This window comes from Protopterus annectens, chromosome 8.part0 (genome assembly GCF_019279795.1).
Source record: "Protopterus annectens isolate FY-2018-M chromosome 8.part0, PAN1.0, whole genome shotgun sequence".
In the NCBI taxonomy this organism is placed as follows: domain Eukaryota; kingdom Metazoa; phylum Chordata; order Ceratodontiformes; family Protopteridae; genus Protopterus; species Protopterus annectens.
In genome coordinates this window covers 1,017,070,262-1,017,092,579 of record NC_056741.1, presented here as the reverse complement: position 1 = coordinate 1,017,092,579, position 22,318 = coordinate 1,017,070,262, and the positions used below count along the sequence as shown (strand labels likewise).

The 22,318-nt window shown below is 40.3% G+C and overlaps 1 protein-coding gene across 3 annotated transcripts in view; it reads right to left on the bottom strand.

Annotated features, from left to right (window-relative positions):
* The window catches only part of LOC122809198 (alpha-tectorin-like), a 919,437-nt gene that overhangs the window by 95,028 nt on the left and 802,091 nt on the right, over positions 1-22,318 (bottom strand). The window lies entirely within an intron of this gene.

The window sequence follows — 22,318 nt, the reverse complement described above, 5'->3', positions numbered from 1 at the left end:
TCATCATCTACAGTATGTGATGGCAGTGTTAAGGTGCCTAGGGTATTCTGTGAACGAAACAAAGTCCAGTCTAGTACCCTCTCAGGAAATGTGCTTTCTGGGTGTGAGACTGAATACAGCTTCCCAGATGGCCTTTTGACCCCGGACAAGCAAAAGAACCTTACTCTTTACTTCCATCAATTGTCTCTACGGTCCAGGCTGACTGCAAGGACAGTCCTTCAAGCCTTGGGGTTCATGGCATCTTGTATTCTGGTGCTTCCCAATGCCAAACTGCATATGAGGAAGCTACAATGGTATCTCAAAATGTATGGACACAACACTGCCAAGATCTGGACACTGTCATTCAAATAATACCTTGCATTCAAAAGGAATTTTTGTGGTGGGCTCAGGAATGTCACCTAAACAAGGGACTCTCTGTGACCCGACCAGAGGCGAGTCAGATTTTAACGACAGATGCCTCGGACAAGGCTTGGGGAGCACACCTCAATGGAAAATGGGTGCAAGACACGTGGCCTGCTAGACTTCAACATTTACATATCAACTTGAAGGAGATGTTAGCAGTCCAATTTGCATTAATGGCTTTCAAGGATTTACTTCACCCAGGGCAAGTGTTGATTCTAACAGACAACACAACTGTCATGTGGTACATCAACAAGCAAGGGGGAACCCATTCGTACCCTCTTTGCAGGCAAGCAATGATTTTGTAGGAGACTGCTCTCAGTTTACACCTCAATCTTCAGGCAAGATTTCTACCAGGAGCACAGAACTCCTTAGCAGATGTTTGAGCAGACAGATAGTGGATCCCCACGAGTGGAAATTGGATCCCCAGGTATTTCGAAAATTGACAGTGATATAGGGAACTCCAGACATAGATCTGTTCACTTCTCCACTAAATTTCCAGTTGCCAAAGTTTTGCACAAAAATGTTTCATCCCACAGCTTGGAAAGTGGATGCTCTGTTATTCAGTTGGAGCAATCTTCACGTCTATGCCTTTCCGCCTCTGCCTCTCCTCCCCAAGGTACTCTTGAAAGTCAGACAAGACAAGCCTTCCATGATACTCATAGCTCCAGATTGGCCTCGACAGCACTGGTACCCTCTGCTGAGGAGTTTAGTATGGGAGCCTCCATGGCCTTTGCCTTCGATTCCGCACCTTTTGTCACAGGAGGGCAATCATTTCCTCAATGTCAGGATTCAGTCCCTGCATCTAACAGCCTGGCATATTCTGTTCTAGAACCTGGAGGGTGACAGCTTCCACAACAAGTTTTGAATGTTATTTTGGAGGCCAGAAGGCCTAGTACAAGGAAAGTTTATGCTGATAAATGGAGGAGATTTTTAATTTGGAGCAAAACAAAGGGCTTTGATGTTTCCAGGCCTGATTTAAGTGTTTCTCTTCAATATCTTACAGACTTATTAGACAAGGGTTTGTCTTTCTCCTCTATAAAAGTTCATGCTGCAGCCATTTCTGCTCACTATGACTGTGACCCTCCATTTTTCTCTCATCCTTTGTTTAAGCAATTTCTTAGAGGGGCAAAGAACATAAGACCCCCACGTAGAGCTCCTACTCCTGCCTGGGATCTCAATTTTGTGTTGGAAAAACTTACTTTACCTCCTTTTGAACCTGCAGCTACTGCTGAGTTAAAGTTTTTGTCTTGGAAGACTGCTTTTTTGTTGGCCATTACGTCTGCTAGAAGGGTTTCTGAATTACAGGCTCTTATGGCAGTTGAACCCTTCCTAATTTTTCATAAGGATAGGGTATCTCTGCGTACTAATCCTACTTTTATGCCTAAAGTGGTTTCAAATGTGGCCTTGAACCAATCAATTCATTTGCCTACATTTTATGCAGATCCCCAAAATAAAGGGGAGAAAATTTTGCACACTTTGGATATTCACAGGCAGTTGCGTTATTATTTGAGCAGGACTAAAGAGTTCAGACAGTCTCAGCAGTTGTTTGTTTCTTTTGCTTTGGGTTCTCAGGGGAAACCTGTTTCAAAACAAACTATTTCTAAGTGGATTGGCTTTTGTATTGCTTTTTGTTATTCTCATCATGGTAAGGAGATTCCGGCTGGAATCAGACCTCACTCCACTAGGGCTACTGCCACTTCTACAGCTTTTTTAAGGGGAGTAGCTACTAAAGACATTTTGGAAGCAGCTACTCGGAGTTCAGTGCATACTTTTTCTAAACATTACCACCTTCCTCTTTATTCCAAATCTAGGGCTGGATTTGCCACTGCAATCTTACAGGGCATTTTGGCAGCTCCCAATGCTTTATGATTTTGCCAGCCTCCCTTTACCTCTGCTTTGGGATTCTACCCATATGTAAGGACTGCAGCAATGTGAGATGAAGAACATAGTACAGTTTTGTACCTACCATAAATGTAGATGTTCAAAGATCCACATTGCTGCAGTCCAATTTACCTCCCTCCTTCCCTCTGTAGTTTGGAATGGTTGTATGGTTTGGGTGGTAGCTGTTATTTGTACATGCCTTTTGGGAAGTATTCTATTTTTGGCTGTGGCCTTTCTTTTTAGGGCCTTCTGACATCTGGGGCAAGAAAAGACTGAGGATATGACGTCGGTCATGCGCTTTAATACCCTGACGCTCTGATGTCAGATCTAAGCGCCCATGACCGACGTCAGCCTAATACTTTGGTATTCGGGCCGACCGAGGACAGCGGATTACCCATATGTAAGGACTGCAGCAATGTGGATCTTCGAACATCTACATTTATGGTAGGTACAAAACTGTACTATATATATATATATATATATATATATATATATATATATATATATATATATGGATATATAGAGAGATAAATATGGATTTATATTATATCAAGTTTTCAGAAACTTGAAATTTATATGGTTGAGACCATATGATTGAGTTTCTGAAAACTATAAAGTTAAAAAAATGTTTTTGCAGGGAGACAAGCCCCCACACCCCATGCAAATTATATATACCAACTTCTAGATTGCACTACAGTAGAGAAAACGGTAAATTCCCTGATCCCTACTGTACTGTGGTATACACAGAAGTTCTTCAATTGGGAATTTACCTTTTTCCCTACTGTAGTGGGATCTCGGAGTTAGTATATATAATTTTCAAGAGTGTGGGGTGCATGGCTTGCTTAATTTTGAGTTTTTAGAAATTCAAAATTTATATGGTTGATGATATACATACACACACACACACAAACACACATATATATATATATATATATATATATATATATATATATATATGTGTGTGTGTGTGTGTGTGTGTGTGTGTGTATATGTACATATGTGTGTGTGTGTGTGTGTGTGTGTGTGTGTGTGTGTGTGTGTGTGTGTGTGTGTGTGTGTGTGTGTGTGTGTGTGTGTGTGTGTGTGTGTGTGTGTGTGTGTGTGTGTGTGTGTGTGTGTGTGTGTGTGTAAGACTAGTGATGCATAGTTAGCTAAAAAGAAGAAAGTGGTGTAACTAAAGAGCAGGGAAGAGTGGCAAATGCCAAACACATATATGCAAGGAATCTTGCTGGGTTTTGTCTTTTTTCTCTTATCCTAAAGTTTAATTTCTCTCTTACTTGTGTATCTATTACATGGCATTGTTGGGGTAACAAAATTAGGTAGGCAGAGCTACATAACAAGTTGCAGGGAGGGACAATAGGAGCTGGAAAAATGTAGGGGAAGGGGGAGAGCTCTGTAAACTGAGCAAGAAAAGATAGCTGTTGTTGTTGTTGTCTTTCGGCTTTTCCCAGTTAGGGGTTGCCACAGCAGAATTCCGGTCTGCTAATGATTGACAGTAGATTTTCACGAACACCGAGGTGCCAGCTTGATGTTCAACCTTCAACAAAGGTGATTGACAGTAGATTTTCATGAACACTGAGGTGCCAGCTTGATGTTCAACCTTCAACGAAGGCATGCCCATTTACGCGTGTCTTTTGAATGTCCACCCAACTGCGGGGAGGACATGTAGACTCCACACAGAAGGCACTCCCTGCACTCCAGCTGAGAATTGAACCAGAGAACCTCTTGCTATGAGGCAACAATGCTACCACTGCACCACCGCGGAAGTCGAGAAAAGATAGCTGTGCAGAATGAAAATGACAGTGATAACAATGCACTCCCAAATGCATACAAAGAAATAAAGTAAAGGGCTGTATAATAAATTAAAATTAATTAAATTAAATACTCATTAAATACTCATGAAACAAGACAGAGAATTTGGAGGGGGCGGGGGGTGTAATCAGATACACAGTTAGTACATGAATGAATAAAGAAGAGGATACCCAAAAAGAATTCAAGAATGGGAAGTCCAAAGCAGAAAAAAGAAGGAAATAAGCAATCAGAGTAATGGTTCTTATGGCAGGGAGACTTTGGAAGTGAGAACACTTTGAACAAAGAATGTGATGAGACAAGAAGAGAGTCTAGAAGCATTGGGAACAATGATACAGCAAAGGGCAGGTTAGCAAACAGAAGCACGGCTTGGAATATAATTGCCTAAAAGGTGACAGGAGTAAGCACACTCTCCAGCAACATAGCTCTTAACCTCTCTCTTCCAAATGATAATTAGAAACAAATATATAAAACAAGGACACAATTAAGCAATAGGAAATTATATAACTAGTCAGAAAAAAGGATAAGTATTTTTTTTCTGACATAAAATGAGATTACAATGGTAATTCTGGTCACTATCATGGTGGCTGCAGTACAGTTCTTCAGTTCAAAACCTTAAGATTAATACAAGTTGATCCTGAAAGGCCAGGGCAAAAGTGAGGTAAGCATAGCTAGCACAGGTCTATGTTCTGTCATTCCCTGGGATTCATGAATTTTGTACCAGATGCAGGCGTAGCGTCGGCTTTATAACACCAAAGATGGCCGCCGAGCGATTCAGGTACTAGCTGTTCCCACGTGCACTACCTGCATACGCTAAGCCTGCACAACTCCTGAGCCTTGTATGCTAATTACCCATGTGCAGCAGTGTAGCATGCAAATGAAGGTATGTAGCGATTCAGGAAGTGGTGCAGGCATAGTGTAAGCATGCAAAAATGTAAACCGTAGAAAACAGTTTACATTTTTGCAAACATAAAATAGGAGCCATGACAGCCAACCAAACACATGTATTATGTTGTTAATATATGCTAATAGCTAAATATATAACCATTGACATAAAAAAATGTACAAAATATAAAATTAACATGTAATATATATAGTCACACTATCGCGACATGGAAGCGCAGGGCAGCGGTGCGTAAAGGGTATCGCAAGGAATATATAAAAATATAGAATAAAGCCGCAATGAAACACATATCACAATTTCCCCATAATAGTCAATGGCAGACATGCTACACCATACTTATGGCGCAAGGGTTGCTAAGGGGCAGTGACAGTGTTATGCGCAGTAGCTAGGAATTAGTAGGCAATGCCATGCAAATGAGAGGAGTAATAGTGAATTGCAGATTCCCGGCTGGTGTAAGGATGCACCTCACAGCGTAGCGTTATAACACCAAGTTGTGCCCTTGAGATAAAGATGACATCAAGAGAGGGGTGTGTCACCATTGCTGTACGCACATTGGAGCATTGCTAAACCAGTCTGCCCCTAGCTAGGCAAAGCTGCAGGATAGGGGTATGTTGAATTGCCCATAGCTATGCTTAGCTGACAGTACACAAGGTAACCGAGTATGCATGTGAACGGAGATGAAAACGCGCTAAACCCGGTAAACGGGTATGCACGGCATGCACTGTAGCTGAAACAGGAGGGATATAGGAAAGAAATAAGGACATGCTGCAGCAGTGAAATTGGAGTACAGATGACTAATTAACACCTAGGAGCCTACAGTGGGCCATTGACAACAGCTAACAAGGCTGCAATCAGCTACCTGCAGAACAGGGAAGGGGAGGGGGCTGTACTGCAAACAAAACAGCAAAGTGTCAAAGCAGAACAAAGTCAATATGCAGTATATCAGCTACGAGGCATATTTTGCCATGACTGGGTAGGGAAAGTACAAAACAAGAAAGACTGCAGGTGGAAGCAAGCCTGCTAATGGGAGGGGATCCAGATCTAAAAGTGATTTAAAGGGCAACAGATTAATCAAGGCAGGCAAGTAGATCTCCACAGTAAAGGCCCCACACTTGCAGTACTCATTGCAAAACCCATAATTAAGACATGCAGCAGCTGGAATAGCTCATACACACCCACTTACATCAGCAACATCCATAGCACAATACTATAAAGTGTAAAAGCACCTCACACACATTTGTGTATTCCCATACATTCTGCACCAGTGGTGTATGCAGATGGGGAACTTTTATTATGTACATGTTAGTGGCTGCCATGGCTTTGATCCACCAGCATGTGTTGGAGACTGAAGGTGGTGTGGAGGATGATGCACATGACCACCGCCGGCACGAGAGGAGGACGAGTGTTCAGACCCATGGAAACCTACCAGGGGCTACATGATCTGGAGATAGTAGAGCGTTACAGGGTGGACAGGGACATCCTACAGCAACTTGTAGAGCTGTGCTGGCCACGCCTCAGAGCCAGAACAAACAGAGGGGAACACATCCCAGTGGATACAAAGGTATGTGTAAGCCTGAGAATACTAGCTACAGGTACGTTTCAAAGACCAACTGGGGGTATCATGGGGATCTCACAGGCATCAGCATCCAGGGTACTACACCAGTTCCTGGTTGCCATGTTACCACATGTCAATGAGCACATATACTTCCCCCGAACGCAGGAGGAGTTGGCCAGCAACATGCGTCTCTTCCACCATGTGGCAGAATACCTGGAGGTACTGGGTGCAATAGACTGCATGCGCATACGCATCAAGTCACCACCCGGTGAGCAGGGTAGGTGCTACATAAACCACAAGGGATACCCCTTCATCAACTGCCAGGTTGTGTGCAATGCCCAGGGCATTATCATGGATGTGTGTGCTGGCAGCCCTGGAAGCTATCACGACTCCCACATCTGGCATGCCTCACAGCTGTATAGGTTATTTGCCAGGGGGGACATCCCAAATGGCCACCTGGTGGGGGATGCTGGCTATGCACTAAACCGTGGATGATGACTCCCATCAGAAATGCACACACACCCATGCAGGAACTCCATAATGAGGCACATGCACAAACCAAAATCATCATAGAGCGTGTGTTTGGGATGCTGAAATCACAGTTCCATTCCTTGGAAATAACTCTAAAAAGCCACGACAAACTCTTGAAATTAAAACCAGAAGATGTGAAGCCCAGAAGCAAAATCCACTGCTGAAATGTAAAAAACACGAAACCTTTTAATGTAAGCGCTTTCGGAAAAAATAGTATTTTTCCTTCTTCAGACAAACAGTGTTACAAACAAAACAGTCCTTAAATAAGCTTTCCAACCATGTGATCACATCACGTAAATAATTAATCAATTAATTAATTGAACAATTAAATACATTAATTTTACGTACTTTTAAAATATCTACATTGTTGCATTATGTTATATGTACATAATTAATGTTGAAACTGTAATGAAACATTAGTTTAAACTGATTTAAACACTATTTTAAAGCACTATTTTAAAACAGGCTGTTAAAACGCTAATTACAGCTTATTGTAATGAACTTTGTATATGAGCAAAACAACTTTTTACCTATTACATTCTCAAAATAACAAAATGTAAAAGAATATAAAAAAATGTATATTATGTATATTGTATAATGTTGATCATGATATAATAATATTTTAGACATAAATATAAACATATATGTGTATGTAAATGTAAATATGTACATAAATATAAAATGAATATGTGTGTATAAATATAAATATAAAATATATATATATATATATATATATATATATATATATATATATATATATATATATAAAAAATAAATAATAAATATATATATATATATATAAATATATATATATATATATATATAAAAGTACACCCTTAAGAGGTAAAAATGAAATAAATACCAAATTGAAATATATTTGTTAATGTTAATACTGATGTTATTGTTAAACATCTTATAAACAATAACTATATTACTACTCAATTGTTCTGTATATTTAAACAGAATGTACTATAAAAACCAAATTATACTATATAAACAAGAATAAACATACATATTATGATCTTTTTAAGAAATGAGTAAATAAATAAATAAATGATGTTCGTGTATAAAGTACACTCACTTAAGGACACGAATATTCATACTAATATTACTAAAATATTCCATATTATATAAAAAATTCTAATATAAATAAGTAAATGTGAATAAGACTAATGTTAAGAAATGTACTACATCTTACTTAAAACAGTGAAATTATCACATACAATCTTTCATCTCTTTAATTCTAGATGTTTAAGGATGCATGACAAAGAAACGTGCTCATTCAACCCTGGGGTAATATGTGCACAAGTTCTTATTTGCCAAAAGAGTTTTTCCCTTTCAAGTAGTATTTGCCATGGTCCTGCATGTGTACTATCATTGATTTGTTTCAGTATAGTATATTTAAAAACATGCTCAGGATAATCCATAATATGGCATGCTAATGCATTATTGGTATCTCTTTTGGAAATAGCATACTGATGTTCATAAATGCGTCTTTTAAAATTACGCTCAGTCTTCCCAATGTAGAAGGCTGAGCATAATAAACATTTAGCTACATATACTACTGACTTAGTCATGCAATTGAAAGTGCCAATTATTTTGTATGTTATTTTGTTAATTTCCACAGTAGTACCCTCTTTCACAAATACACATTGGCGACAAGCACCACATTTCAACATGCCTTTTGTTCTTTTTGATTCGTTTGGCTTACAAGATTCGAATAACATCTTTAAATTGACCCCCCGCCTATATGTAATCATTGGTTGACTCCCATATAAATCTAGGAGGTGTTTATCTTCAGTTATTAACCTCCAATTTTTACACAAAATATTTCTAATATAATGGTGGTCCACTGAAAAGGTACATAAAAATCTAATATTAACATTTGGCCTTTGATCCTGTGTGGTGTTAACTGCGGGGATACCAAATTGTGAACTCATCTCGGCTTCTTGTTGGTTTAACAAAGGTTTAAAATAACCTGTTTCCCTTTTCAAAGATACCTCTAAGCGAACTTCTTCTATTAAAGTTAGTGGATAACCCCTATTAGAGAACATAGTACTTAGATTTTTGCATTCCTCGATGAAGTCTATTTCATCAGTAATCATCTTGGCTGCTCTTACCATTTGCCCATTATTACAGCCTTCTTCTGATGAATGGGATGGCAGCTAGAGTAATGCAAAACCCATTAGAGTATGTTGGTTTTCTATATATATTACTTTTAAACCTTTTGTTGACATCATCCTTGTATAATAAGATATCTAAATAGTTAATGTTATTATCATGTATTTCATAAGTGAATTTCAAAAAATTAGTAAGTTGAGAAATATTGTCAATGAATGATTGGACTTCTTTTCTAGGGCCATTCCATAATAGAAACATGTTGTCCTGGTGTCTAGTATACCAGGCGACATGTTTTTTTTAAAAGTTGTTCATTAAATAACAAAGTGTTTTCCCATTGGGCCATGACCACGTTGGCAAAAGCCCCGCCACATGGAGACCCCATGGCTACACCAGAAGTTTGTACGTACATTTTGTTGTTAAATCCAAAGAAGTTATAAGTCAATACAAGTTCTAAAAGGGTCTCAGTGGTATAAATAATCTCTTCACTGACTTTCCTGCCTACCAAGAATTCTCTGACCCATTGGAGACCTAAATTTTGTGGGATCACCGTATAAAGATCTCTCACATCTATGGTTACTAAAACAAAATCTGGGTTGAAAGACACTTGGTTAATGTGGCTTAAGAAATTCCAAGAATCTTTACTAATTTGTAATTCTTTATCGATAAAAGGTTTTAGAATATTGTCAACATACTTGGCACAAGCATACAATATAGAATTTCTCCCATCTACTATTGCTCTAAATGGGGGGGTCCACAATAGATTTGTGTATCTTAGGAGCACCAAAAAATTGGGGCAACCTAGGTGCTGGGATAGACAAATACCTAAAAACTTCCATATCTATAAATTTCTCCAAAAATAGGTCATCTAAAATAGACCTGATTTTACCATAGGCTTTATTTACTTCATTTATGCTGACTTCTTGGTAAGGACCCACATTAAGTTGCTCCGTTAACTTATTAATATACATATAATGGTCCATAAATATTAGATCACTACCCTTATCGGGCTTCATAATTCTGATATTGCATTCTTGGAGCAGTTTAATCATGTTACGCTGGTGTTTAGAAATATTAAGCGTAGCAGAATTTGTATGTGGGTTAAGTGCCAAAGTTCTTAAATCAAGCTCGCATTTTTTTTCAAATATTTTTAAATTTTCAATCAAAGGTGGATTAAATAAGCTCACTATTCTAAAAGGGTTAGTGATTGAAGACCCTTTACCCATTAAAAAAGTTAAAGTAAGCTTCCTGACAAACAACTTCAGATCAATAATAGTTTCCTAGATTTATATGGGACTCAACCAATGATTACATATAGGCGGGGGGTCAATTTAAAGATGTTATTCGAATCTTGTAAGCCAAACGAATCAAAAAGAACAAAAGGCATGTTGAAATGTGGTGCTTGTCGCCAATGTGTATTTGTGAAAGAGGGTACTACTGTGGAAATTAACAAAATAACATACAAAATAATTGGCACTTTCAATTGCATGACTAAGTCAGTAGTATATGTAGCTAAATGTTTATTATGCTCAGCCTTCTACATTGGGAAGACTGAGCGTAATTTTAAAAGACGCATTTATAAACATCAGTATGCTATTTCCAAAAGAGATACCAATAATGCATTAGCATGCCATATTATGGATTATCCTGAGCATGTTTTTAAATATACTATACTGAAACAAATCAATGATAGTATACATGCAGGACCATGGCAAATACTACTTGAAAGGGAAGAACTCTTTTGGCAAATAAGAACTTGTGCATATATTACCCCAGGTTTGAATGAGCACGTTTCTTTGTCATGCATCCTTAAACATCTAGCATTAAAGAGATGAAAGATTGTATGTGATAATTTCACTGTTTTAAGTAAGATGTAGTACATTTCTTAACATTAGTCTTATTCACATTTACTTATTTATATTAGATTTTTTTATATAATATGGAATATTTTAGTAATATTAGTATGAATATTCGTGTCCTTAAGTGAGTGTACTTTATACACGAACATCATTTATTTATTTATTTACTCATTTCTTAACAAGATCATAATATGTACGTTTATTCTTGTTTATATAGTATAATTTGGTTTTTATAGTACATTCTGTTTAAATATACAGAACAACTGAGTAGTAATATAGTTATTGTTTATAAGATGTTATAAGAGTATTTTAAAACACCTTAACTCAACACTCCCTTAGAAATTTTTACCTGCCATGATAATAAAAATATATATACAGGATTCATATACTTATAATACTTATGCCTCAAAATAAAATACTCTTAGTCATATTCATTTTTAAAAAAATGTTTTAAGTTGTAACAATAGGTATGTGCCTTTAAGAGGCAAACTTCTAATTAGAAGTGTCATGTGATACAAAGGGGGTATATATTGTTTGTGTTGAAGTTTTTCTCGTTTCTGATGAAGTCTTGCCACATGTGCAAGATGAAAAGTGCTTCAATAAACTGAGAGAGAATTTGCTTTGGTGTTTTCAAGCTGTCTGCTTGTTTTTCGATGGTAGTTGACATCGACCAATGCCAGGGTGTTGCGTTAGGACTGTCATGTTCTCCACTGTCTCCAGATAGGTGGAGTGGAGGTCCTGGGTCATGGAGGGTGTTCTGTAACAGGCCACATTCCACATTGCAGTTGTGGCTGATGTTAGCTGCACATGGATGATCACAGAGGTATCATGCTGCCCCACTAACCTGGAGGTGTAGCTATCCCTGATGAATATGGATACAGCCCCTCCATGTCTGTCAGTCCATGTTCTGTGGCTGAAATGTGTGGTATGGGTTGTAATCTGGTAGTGCTGGTCTGCTCTCCGGAGCCTTAAGACAGATTCCAGTTAATGCACAGATGTTGATGTTGTCCATCCTGAGGAGTGCTGTGAGTGCATGCATGTTCAGATCACAACCTCTGGTGTTGAGTAGCATAATCCTCATTGATTCTGCTATTGTGCTGTTTATGGAGCTGGTATTCACCCTCAAGACTCTCCTAAATAAGGCACCATGGGGGCGCCAATAGCCTTGGCCAGTATTCCAAAGCCTATAAGGCTGACACATAGGCCGGTATGGTATCATTGCATGCATGTTCCCCATCTGTGCTTGTTTTTCACCTCCCCTGTAGGTAACCTACCGGTAAGCAATAGAAAGCTTTAAACTTATACAAGTCTTCTAGCTTCCAAGATAGGCTTTTGGAGTGACAAAGTATCAGTGTTCTGTATGTTCTTGCTTTACTCAACTGTTTCCGGACTACATGGTGATTTCCCACTGTATATTGTGATCTGAAGGTATGTTTATTCACATATTATGGCTGTGATGGCCTGCACATTAGAGGTTCACAGATAGCCTACTACTTATCTGCCCAAGGGCAATTAGAAGCATAGCTACAGTGTGTTGGCCTTCCCCGTACCATTGATGAAGTAACTGAGCCTCTGTCAAGCATAGCCAATGAAGCAATTCCAGGCAGAGTTGCTGGAAGCTGTTGAGGACTGGGGTTGTGGAGGGTGATAGGGGCACTTACTGATCAAAAGAGGGCATGTTAATGTGGCAATTCAACACCATTCAATTCCCCCAACAGTTCTTGCAGCTATCAAACTGGACAGACTCCCCCAACCCCTGGCTGTATGGTTCTGGGACACATTATCCTAGGGGTGTATAGTCTCTTACCCATTCACACAACAAGGTTTCCCTTGAAGTGTGTCAGTGAGGGGCTATGCCTAATGTAGTTAGGAATGTAATGTATTGTCGCAAAGTACATTTGTTATATGTTGTTATTTCAAGAGTATGTGAAGCTCAGTGAGTTTGGGGGCCTCCGTCCTTTGCTTAGCCTAGCTTACACATAGAAATCATCTAAATAGGAAATAGGCGGAAGCAACATTAATGTCAACAGTGTAATGGTTACAGCATCCGCATAGTATCTGTGCATTTGAGGTTACAATTCCGATAAAGGCAGGGATTTTTATCATGTGCAAACGTATACCTTAACCACAGCTTGCATATATAGGTAATCGTCTGTATAATAAACATTTGAAACACCCATATAAACCCATGTGTGCTGGAGAGAACAGTCAACAGAGAATGTAATGTTATGTCAGCACATAGTGAGATGTTACGTCATGTATATATCTGGAGTTGTTAGCGGATGTGGCCGGGATTGCATGCACAGGTTATACGTTACAAAGTTTGTTTAACTGTGTTTTTTACTGCTGCTATAATGTCACACAAACACTTTTAAACATGTTTACAACTGCTTAAATGAGCCTTATTCATGAGTAAAAAGCATTTGTAAAGCACCACAGGTGTCAAACTCTAGACCATTCACACTATAGTCATGGGACTTACCACTAAGCCATCCGAGGTGTACACATGCTTCATGGTCTTGAGACTACACCTTATACCATATGCATTTCACTGTAATGATCACAAATGGGACAGTCACTTTGTGTACATATGTACAGTACATTGTAATGTACTGTAGTTTGTGAACCAACACATTCCAGTCTACATATGTATTACTGTTACAAACTAATATGATATAAATATATATATATATATATATATATATATATATATATATATATATATATATATATATCAGTGATGTCTGCACCCACATATATATATATATATATATATATATATATATATATATATATATATATATATATATATGTCAGTGATGTCTGCACACACACACACACACACACACACACACACACACACACACACACACACATATATATATATATATATATATATATATTATACAGTTACATCAATAGCCATATATATAAACATCTATGAACACTCTTTGTGACACAGAAGCACTCCAAAGGAATTGGAGTGTACATAAAACACATGTAGCGCTGGTATTATAACAATTAATATTAACCTAATTCACCATAGAAGGGGTGGTTGTTGTGTATGTGAAGATTGGGGTGGGGAGGAATGATGGGTAATGCAATCATGCATCAAGGAGGGCCTGGGTCAGATATCCAATAAGTGAACTGGAGGAGCATACATGGAGTATGGGGACAATATAAAAATGACACAAAGCAAGAACCTTTCTCATTCATAATACACCCTGTCATGTCAAATTGCAACACCTAATTTCACAAACATATGAACATTAACATGTATCAGACATATGTACACCAAATGACTGTCACATTATTAGGACAGTACAAAACACTGAAAGACGAACTGAAAATGGGTATTACACTTGTTAATAACACCTCTGATTACTAAGATGGTATGTATAGCATGTAGTATGTCTGTGAATGTAGTACCTGTACTGTAAGAATTACAGTGTAATCAATGCATATAGTGGAAATAGCTATCTTATAGTGATGTATTGTTGAGCAGTAGTAATGCTTGTAGTATTCTATGTGTGTACTGCTGTAGGTCACACGGCACACTCCACATACACCACAAGGGATGATATGGGCTTGGAACCCACCAATTTGCTTCCAGCCAATGTCAGTGTCAGGACTGGTCCAAAAAGTATGTGCTATAACAGGGGAGAGTATATGTCGATATATTGTAACAGTCAACATATGTATGGGTGTATAAGTAGGATGAACATGTTAAAGGTGGGCTTACCGTGCAAATATGTTGTGCATTGTGGGATAGTGTGCCAATAACTGTGTAATATACAGTATTCTAGGCAGATCTGTATTCTATTCTACATAGCAGTTCTGTTATGTTATGCAAGCAGTAGTTATGTCTATTGGCAATTACAATATTCAATGACAGGGTACATAGCATTAGTATTCATCTTACAGGTTAGCAGCATGATAGCAAAGATAACTGAAAGAGCCAGGTAACTATCCATGCACATAACACATGTAATATCCACCTCTCTACTACCGTTTGCAAGCAATAACAGCTGTGCATGTGTACATGTTATGCAAATATGTAGTGACCCTTGTTACAGGGCTGGGACAAATGGCTATGTGCACACCTACATAGAGTGCATATTGACAGTACAGACACACTGGCTGAAGTACCAGGTTTGTGTAGCCCAACCTCTCATTGCCAACCTAACAACTGCCTGCACATACTGTATGTAAGGTAGTGCACAGCACTGGTAATGAAACAGGTTGCATATCATCTTTAACTTCAGTGTAACATCTGCAGTGGGAGTGTAAGATGCAGGACACAGCTGCCCATGTGTAACAGCCACATCATGGGTGATGGCTCACACTATCTGATTACATTCTGATCATGTTGATAGTGGCATCAGAGCATGTTGATACATGACTTTGTTTGGATAGTGGGTGTCTGTGCCCAACAGAGCTCATGGTCCTGGTGGATATGTGAGTATATACCCAGAGAAGGAAACAGACCTGTAGACACTTGCATCATCTGTAATCAACTAACAGGATGTGATTGTGCTCCTCAGAGGAGGATTGCTGCTAAAGGTAGCTACAGTGTTTCTGTAATAGCCAGTGTTGTCATGTCCATAACACAAATATTTACATGTGAGCATCACTGTCTAAAACATCTTCATAGGCAATAAGTACACTAAATACAGTACTTGGTACTTGTAGTACTGACTGCTCATACAGGCATGTCCACTAGTCAGCTACTAGTGTTTCCTAATGTCAGTTTTGTGTATGTGGCCATCCTGAGGGAATGTAATCTCTATGCCATGTACACTGCCAGACCCACCTAACACCACGCCCCACACATTGTTTGGGATGCAGCTACAGGGGTAAGCTGGAAGGCAGCCCAGTCTACAGCCATGACTGGACTGGACAGTCATGAGGTGTAGGTTAACACATGCAGCTCATCAACACAACCAACACATAACCTTACCAGAACACAGTAAGGACACCCACACACACTACCGGAATTCACACACATTCACAGATGCGTCTAAGTATCTGGCCAAACAAGTGACCCCCCCCCCAAGCAGGAAAAGACAGACACCGAAATACACAAACTGTATGACCTAGTTTGCATAATTGTGCCACACCTCTGAACACATGACTGGAAACATGCCCAACAGTACTCATTTGTGAATGCAAACTCTAGCATTATGTTGCACACTGACCTATACGAGGGCATACATACTGTCAGCTGCTTGTCTGACATGATTAGCCACATACTCATACACTCAGACCACCTTTTGAACTATATACATGGCTCTGGCATATTCCATGTTGTTGTGCAGGACCTGTGATGCAGTAGCCTGGACTGCATGGAAACACATGTAGGAACTGTCAGGTCTTGTAGCCCATGCAGGTATGTCCCAAGGCCTGGGTAGCATTCTGCCATTGGCCAGAATGATACTGCAGTAATGGGACAAAAGGATTGTATTCCACAATTGTCTAGTGTAGTGGTGCATGTCACAGGGTATCCAGTATCTGTCATTCTGGAATAACATTGTTGAAAGACCATGATGCTTTGCCAGACAGGGCCTGCACCTGTCACCCCTGGGAATCTGGATACTGCCTAGGGCTCATGCTTCCCCTATAGTGCCTTCTTCATGCACAGTTTAAGTAAGGGTCCACTGCTGTTACAGGGACAGCCAAGCAATAAACTGCGGGTCTCGCTACACAATGATACATGTCAGAAACACTATACGGACACACATATGTCAATCCCTAACTTGGAGAACATATCTGTGCAGTGGCTGAGACATGTTTCAATGCTCCGGAGAGCACACCTGCATGACCATGTTATAACACATACCTCACCTCTTGCCCATTATCCTTTATTGGAACACACGGGCCACAGGTGTGTCCATATTCCTGAAGGATATGTACACCCCCATGCTAATTGCACTTGCATAACATCAGATGCATTATGCTGAGCAACTACCTTTGTGCCAAAGTGGAATTCAAAATGCATCTTGAGACAGACCAACCACTAGGCCGTGGACTTCCCAACTGTCATAATGTGCTGTAATGGGGAAGATTAGGTCTGAGACAGAACCTTAATAATGGCTACTCTCAACTACTCCATTATGAACTGGGAAGACTCCTCATGTACCAACACCTGCGCTCAATGCATGCTGGATTCCATCGACCTCACTGACTTGGATCACAGTAGTCACACAAACAGGGCTAACAGTATGCTACACATAGTTAGTCTCCAATGCCAATGTTATGTTTCCTAAGAGCAGAGTGGTGAGTGCCATGGCACCCATGCAGATGGACAATGCATGTGCAAATGCTGAATCCTGCACAAATGAACCTTAAGCAATCACATATGTGCAGTGATTGTGCCATTGAAACAGAACCAGGATTCAACCCAACACAAACAAGTAGGCAAACTTGTGGTACCATGCTTTAAACTGTACCAAAGAAGGTAGTATCTGTTGCAAGAATGAACACACATGAGTGTAGGTGATCCCTGGTCAGCCTCAGTAAGATGCAGATACACCATATAAAACCATGCAAAGCTACTGGGAAACTAATCAGCCACATATTATGAGGCCAAGCACAGAGCATTCTATAGCTGTGTCATTAATTGTAATGGCAACGACAAGACCTGCTGTGCTGCACAGCACTATGGCATGGGAAGTACTGTACCTGCAGAAATTGTACCCGTTCATCCAGATAGGGTCTCGGAGAACCTAAACCCACTCCCGCCCCCCCCACCCCCAACATGTACACTTAGTAATATATCCATGTACACTACAGGGTCCCTGTACTAATGACTATGCAGGTACAAGCTGCACTCTCTAAAGCCATACATACAGCTTTCATGGGACCTGCCAACATCCCAGGGTGTATCCTACACAAATGTAAGAACATTCAGCTATCCACATACACATCATGTTCAGTCATAGCTCCATGTCAGGCTGTGTACACACCGAATGGTGCACAGCAACAGTTATCACACCCCACAAAGGGGGAGACACCATTGATAATGGGACACGGTGCACAACTACCCTACTGAGTCTTGTCTGTACGGCCATGAACCATGGTCAACATAATTGATGTATTTGGTACAGATGTTGATGACAGTAGGGTTAATTCACACTGCATATCATGACCTTGCCAGGTCATAGGACACCATCACCCATACTGTGTTCCAGCTACACTCAATAAACTAGATGTATATTCCTATGTCACAGGAGTAGTTGGCAACTGGACTGCTGGCAGAACACACACTACAGAAGGTGTCTGACGAATGCACGCACATCAAACCAGTGCCAGCCACAGTAATACAGGGGGTAATTTCTGGTACTCCCCCTCTTTGTAATCTATACCACATAGACTAACACAGAAGGCATCAGCCTATTGATGTTTGCAAATGACTATGAACTAAGAACAATAGTTGACTCATTGTGTGCTGCATTCAACATACAGAAGGGCCTTAGTGTGTCAGATGTGTGGTGTGTAATGTATGGCCACAATCTGACAGCTAAGTATTACATTGTCATCCCCTATGTTACAAATCCTGTACCCATTAACTACCACCTAGGCAGCGGCCAACATAATGGAAACTGTGTGTATGGGATGCGGCTGGACAGTACTTCCCTTTGATAGTTACGTCACTGCAAAAGACAGGTAGTCGTATGTGGCACCCCTAATCATGACAGGGTGCCATTTAGGAATGTAGTGATAACTGCTCAGCCATACTCAACACCCATGTGACCCATAATAGATCACATATTTCCTTTAAGCATTACTGCTCATGTGTAGATGGCCAGCACTGCCCTTCACAATCCCTAGCTGCACTATGTAGCATGCAGCCTACCCTGAATAAAGCCATGTCCAACCTAGAGGTGTTGGACATGCTGCAGTTAACACATCCTGATCCCAAATAAACACATACGTCATGGACATCCACCTTTCTATTACAAGGATCACAACATGCCTGACAGATCCTTATCCCATACACTTAACATTCTCTTGCCATACTATGCATCCCTGTCCAGTGAAGCTGCACATCACCCCTCTCTGTAACATGGTGTGATGACCACATGCCAAATATATCAGTAACCATGTGTATCAGTTCTGTGGCACTGCTGGAACTGGTCACTGAAACTTACCTGTCTGTTGCCTACAGCTAGGTAATCTGTCTGCCTAGGCTCATAAATGGCCCAGGGCATATAGCCTACTAGGTCACTATGACCATACATGTTATAGTTGATATCCAACCCTGAAAATATCATCAAGCTAGCTATTGTCCCATGTTTTACACATGTGCAACACAGGCAATACATGGCAGGATGCTACACAGCTATACAGTGCTATGTAGATGTATATGGCAAAACACATACATGATTGTAAGTCTGCAGGGTCACAGGTCAAGTTAATAATGGCTATGTATGACTATATATGTGGCATATACACAGCATTAAGGTCGATTGCACTAATGTGAACACATCCAGGCATGTGCTGATAGGTAAAGACACCACTACAGGCAAACAGACATGCCCACGTCAAGACAACATCCACATGGTGTATGAGCAATATCATCACATGACACACATATATATGGCAATAACATCAAATCACCAGTAGGTGTCAAATGTGTGTGACTTATACATGTCAGTGGTGTTAGCGTCATGTAGAATTACAAAGACGTATTTGTAATCTTGATAAATGTGATACACATGTACGTTCAGCTGTACTGTTGTACTTCTCTGTGAGTTACTGTGACGTGTCTCCATCATTATGTCTTCCAGGTATGCCATGTAGCAGACTGCTGGCATACAGCCACTTGAAGGATGAGGTCCTCATCACATACCTCCTCGACAACTACACGATGCTCTTCAGCATTGTGCCACAGGATGCACACCAGTGGGATGCCCTGTAGGAGGAACTCTGTAGGAGGGTAAATGATGTTGGTGGTCACAATCACACCTATCAGCAGGTGCACCGACACTGCACTGAACTGATAAGATGGGCAAAACAGCATGCTAATACAATCACCAGGGAACAAGGTGCAATAGGTGGAGGGGCCACTCACCCAGCCTCCACTCACACGTACCGAGGAGCTACTGGCCAACCTGGGAACACCTGCAGACGTCCATCCACAAGCTTTAGCTGGTATTTTGGAGGTGGGTGTCTCTCAACCACCTAGCCTGGAGTTGCCTGGTAAGTCACTACTGCACATAAAACACAACTATATATCACATAGTTACATGTGTTATGGTACGATATGTAATGTAACATCATATGCAAGGCATGTATGCACACATGCCACATACTATAGTCTGCTACTCTATGTATGCACAGATGCGCATACTCCATAGTAAAGTGTATTGTACTGGCTTATGTGCTAACATGGACATTGCACCCTGTAGCTATTACACAGGTGTGGATAATGATCTTACTGCTGTGACACTCCTGTTTAGGTACCTCCCACATTTTGCAGCGACAACAGCCTGTGTCAGGTGAGATTGTTATTATTTACCAGGCTTGATAATGCACGGAACATATTAATTGCATGCTATCGGCCATAAAACACGTACACATAATGTATGGTTGTCCTGTTAATGAACACTGGTTAGACCTGCAATGCATCACACTGTTTACCTATGTGAAACAATTGATGACTATATGAAACACCTACACTAAACCTTCCAAACTGTCATTGCCAGATGTGTGGACAACAGTGAATACCATGGTGAAGGTGAGTTTCACTGTAGGGACAGGTACTACATATCAGCATTACACATGTTGGGAATACGAACAGTACTGTAGAGAGAGCATATGTGTGCACACACACTAAATAAGTTGGAGCTGGAGTATGCCTGGCCCACAGGATATACCCTTGTGGAGTATACCCTTGCTATGAATGTCACACAATGTCATGTACTATCAGACATGTCCATGACATAGTTGGCTGACTGCAACACTGCTTAACTATCCTGCAAAACATGTCTCACATCCCATACATACCACCCTTTGTCTGCATAACCCTGTCCTCAGTGGAGCATATGACATCTATGGGTATATGTCATATGGGATAACACTGACATGTGCAATAAGATGGCCATCACAGCCACTGGACTGAACATGTGCACACATGGCCATGGAAGATGGCCAGAGACATGAAGCAACACACACAGTAGTAGTGATGTACATGTGTGTACACCCTGTTGCACATTGGCTCGACACAATCCAACTATGGCCTTTGTGTAATGGTGATATTGCAGATGTGAAACACTAAACATCATACAGGCCTGGGCACAGCTTGTGTAGGCGTAACATGAAACCACCACATAACATATCTTGAACATCTGGACTGGAGTGTGTCACGACATGGAAGCATTCACCTATACAGTATCCAAATACATACATGTGTTGCACAACATACACATACATCCACATCAAGCCACAGATACAGTACATTCACCTTGTTGCTGTCAGACATCACTGTCATGCCTGTTCCTCATGTGTGTGAGGTACACAGATGGCATGTGGGATATAGAGTACTTGTAAGTTAGCCATCTGTGGGTATAGTTACCAGATATTAGTAATATGGTTGCAGATGTGCAGGGATGTCATCCATATACCTTTCTGTGACCTGTGTCACACATTCCACATTAGGGTTATTGTGTATACACCTCGGTGACGTGGGTCACATTTCACATTAGATATGTATTGTATGTGAACATAGTCATGGCTATGAACTGTGTCAGTAGCTCACAAGGTATAGCAATTGTGAAGCCACATGATGCCCTGCAATGGCTATGCAGATCAGCTCAATGTGCAGTTTGTCCCTGCATATTTATAGGGTGGACAGACAACACTGCATCAGCTAAAGACCCATGTTAGTATAACATGTCCCTGCATTGGGACACCATTACCGTACTGTAAATTGTAAAGGACACCATTGTGTTACACATGTCTGCATGTCATTCAACACGTCAGCAGAAGACATGTCATTCTACATGTGATTGGCAAGGTCATATGCCACACAGCAGGCTGGTGTACTGTAAACCTGTGCTGGTCTGTGGCACCACTGCAAAGTATGGACAGCAATGTCAAACTTGTGTGTACAGCAACATGCACAATGTCTACACTCAGCTCAGGGGTAGGCAGAATAATATTGAACAGACATGCACTTCTTTGGGGGAGATATGCAAGCTAGGAATCAGGCAATCATAGTATGCAGTTGACATACCCTACTGCTCATGTCCTCACACA